Source organism: Populus euphratica, unplaced genomic scaffold, assembly GCF_000495115.2.
Source record: "Populus euphratica unplaced genomic scaffold, PopEup_1.0 scaffold44.1, whole genome shotgun sequence".
NCBI classification, from domain to species: domain Eukaryota; kingdom Viridiplantae; phylum Streptophyta; class Magnoliopsida; order Malpighiales; family Salicaceae; genus Populus; species Populus euphratica.
In genome coordinates this window covers 1,410,874-1,414,340 of record NW_011499865.1, presented here as the reverse complement: position 1 = coordinate 1,414,340, position 3,467 = coordinate 1,410,874, and the positions used below count along the sequence as shown (strand labels likewise).

Here is a 3,467-nt window from a genome sequence, read left to right as displayed (position 1 = left end):
TTTTTTATTTTTTTAAAAAATATTTTTATCATAAACACATCAAAACTATTTAAAAATATAGAAAAAAATAATTTTTTTTGCCAATCAAGCATGTAACAAAAGTTAACACAAATCAAAAGTGTATCGTAAAGGGGTATGCTCTTTTATATCTTTATAAATCTAGAAAGTTCTGCTTGCATTGTATTATTTTATCTATATTCCGAAACGGATAACATTCAAGATTATATATGAAAGATTTTTTTTTTAGCTTTCTTTTTAGCCTTATATCTCTTATACCTAGGAGGTCTTCCTTTTATTAGTTCGGCTATACATTTTGGAATCTCATATGAGTTTTATAATTATAGGAATTTGCTCTTTAAGTGATATAGGACTCAACAAGGCCATTTTACAAATAATATTTTATAGATTTATAAGCTCTGCTTTGTTTTTTTTTCCTTGTGAAGAAGAAGCTATGATGGAATAAGTCTTGTTAATCTTAACGAGATGGGCAAACTGGCTACCCTAATACTAAAATATTCAGCCAGAACTGCTCCTGTATAAAGAGCGAGATATTGTCGTGTACCTGGAGAATTTGCCGTTTGGGCTACCAGAATAGTTTACTCCATTGCTCCTCTTTCTTGTAAAGCAGTTACTACATGAGCCATAGAAGATGCTTTTTGACAGATAACTATATAAACACATATTATATTTTGCCCTTGTTGATTGAGAATCGTATCTGTGGCTACTATTGTTTTACTGGTCTGCTTATCTCAAATAATTAATTATTGCTAACCACGTCTTATAGGTATTGTTGAGTCGATAACAGTAAGTCCAGTTTGAAGAGGCTCATATACAGAATGCCTCGAAATAATCTCTAGAGCAGGAGATGGGATTTAATTAACCGAGATTCAAAAGATGAAATTACAACACGATCATACAACTCCTTGTTCAATTCTTTCGAAGTCATTGAACCTTTTTTATCAGATTAGAAGCTCCCACCTTCATCCATTTTGTCCCAGAAAGTAATTAGAACAAATTTAGTCACGTTCATGTTTCACTTAAACATTTTTTTTTTATTTGTTCATGTTTCACTTAAACATTTTTTTTTTTTTATTCTTAGAGGAGAAGATTTTTTTTACCAAACATATACGGACCGAACCACGACCTTATAATACACTTGATTTTATGGAATTGTAAAAAAAAATTGGGTTCTATAAAGCAATTTTTATTTTAGTCGATTTTATTCAATTCAAAGAGTGACAAACAAAATTATTAATAAAAAATAAATTAATGAATTTTAGATCAATCAAAAACTTATATTTCTATGCAATGATTTAGACTAAAGAAATCCTTATTGAACCTGAGTTTTTTTTTTTTTTTTTTTTATTTATTTAGGTATTTTTATTGGAAAATTGATATATAATTAATCGAATGCTTACAATTCTTGGAGCATTTCCCAAAAAAATAATCTTGTTTAATATCAGTATAAATTATTTTTCCCTTGTGTTTGACTAAGGTACTCAAATTGGGATAATAATTCTAATTTATTCAAAGAGAGAATTACCGATAAAAGTATAAGAAGAACTTAATAGTATGAATTAAAAACTCAACATTTCTATTATAAGAATTGAAAACCCTTACATACACTCGAATGTTTTTACAGAACTTACAGCCGGAAAATTAAAGAATCGAGTTTCATTCCTTGCAAAGCAATAAAAAAAAGCTATTGAATAAATGGATTGTCTTCCTACCCTCATTAAGATTGATTAACCTGGTTTTAACCGATGCATTATCTTTTCTTTTACAAGATGTACTGGACGCCCCTTTCTTCAAACTTCAGAAAAGGGGAGCTGCATGTAATTACGGATATCATGGTTTTAGATGCTCCTACTTTAGACGTACATGGGCGATACACTCGACACAGCCAGCGGATAGGGAAAGGGAGAAGTAAAAAGGCATACCATAGCTTTCAGGGAAGCTCCTTAACACAGGAGTATTGGAAATAGAAATACAGATCAAATACCTTCTAAGGCGGTGTTTCCTATATACAGTACGGAGGGGAAGCGGGAAGAAAAGAAGGGCTCTAATTAGAATATGCAACAACGCTGAGCCCTCCTCAACTCAGCCATACAAGCCTTTCTAATTATCCTATACCTTATGTGCTCAGTTAAACGGTTACACGACTTCGACTCTGGGCGTCCCCCTCAACCAACTAACCTTCTTTCCACGGACAGGCAGGTTAAGCTGACTAGCTGCCGTCGCTTTCAGATTCAAGGAAATTTTAAGATAATATACATTAACAGCAATTGTTTGGAATGAAGTATCCAGATAAGAGAAAGAATGCTCCAAGAACTGTGCAGACGAGTGAATTTCCTGAAGTAAAGTCAGGAGGGACTGCACCTGGGAAACGCACTAGAAAACTAGCCATCAGGACAATAAGCCACACCACATATGCGAAGAATGCGAAGGCAGCAATGGATGGATTAAGTCCCACAATCCAGTACACGGACGGCGAAAAGAATAGCCACTGCAAACAAGAAAGTCAGAAAGACAATGCTATTGGCAATCATGTAGGGGGATATATTATAGGCTCCTCTTGAAGATTCTTTCATCAGAACACGCCGCTCCTGAAGGTATATGGGAAGAGCTTCCACTGTCGAAGAAAGGAGAAAACTAAGACTAAATGCAAAGACGCCTAATGGCTCAGCAACTCCCCCTTCATCCTTCCCCACCTTGACATAAACACTGCCTAACCCAAAGCCTCTAAACATGGCTTGCGTAGTTCTTGCCAAGAATAACTGCTTTGTTCTATAAATGACCTTCCTAGATCTTGATCAGAGAAACATGATTTCAGACAAATTGAAGAAGGAACAGAAGCCTGAATATTTGCTATCGATACCTTGTTGGGTGTGGACAATTTCTTCCTGGGGCCAAATTGTGTAGGAATATGGTTCTTAAACCCTGCCTAACCCAAAGCCTCCAAACATGGCTTGCGTAGTTCTTGCCAAGAATAACTGCTTTGTTCTATAAATGACCTTCCTAGATCTTGATCAGAGAAACATGATTTCAGACAAATTGAAGAAGGAACAGAAGCCTGAATATTTGCTATCAATACCTTGTTGGGTGGCCATTAATGTGCAACAACCATTGACTATTACAGCCGAAGTTGTACCAACTATGTGCACCCATTTAAGATGTCAAAGGTTGGCAACCACTATTATTGAAGAAGAACTACAGTTGGCAACCACCTTTGTTGAAGAAAAGTCTCCATGAATGCTTATAAATAGAGGCATATGTTAGAGAGCAAAATGAGAGAGAGGAAGTAGAGCCAAAGAAGTGAGAAATGTAGAAGAGAGTGGGCTGCCATTGCAGCACAAAAGGAGAGAAATAGAGTGAGGTTGAGAGTTGCTCAAAGAGAGGATGATTCCTCCTCCTCTATTGTTGTAAACATAGTTTTAAAACCCGACCTGGCCCTGCGGGTTGACCCG

At 35.5% G+C, this 3,467-nt stretch overlaps 1 pseudogene; it reads right to left on the bottom strand.

The window, feature by feature from the left end:
* Positions 1–2,275: 2,275 nt before the first annotated feature.
* Positions 2,276–3,467, bottom strand: part of LOC105126053 (ABC transporter G family member 23-like) — a 13,018-nt pseudogene continuing 11,826 nt past the window's right edge.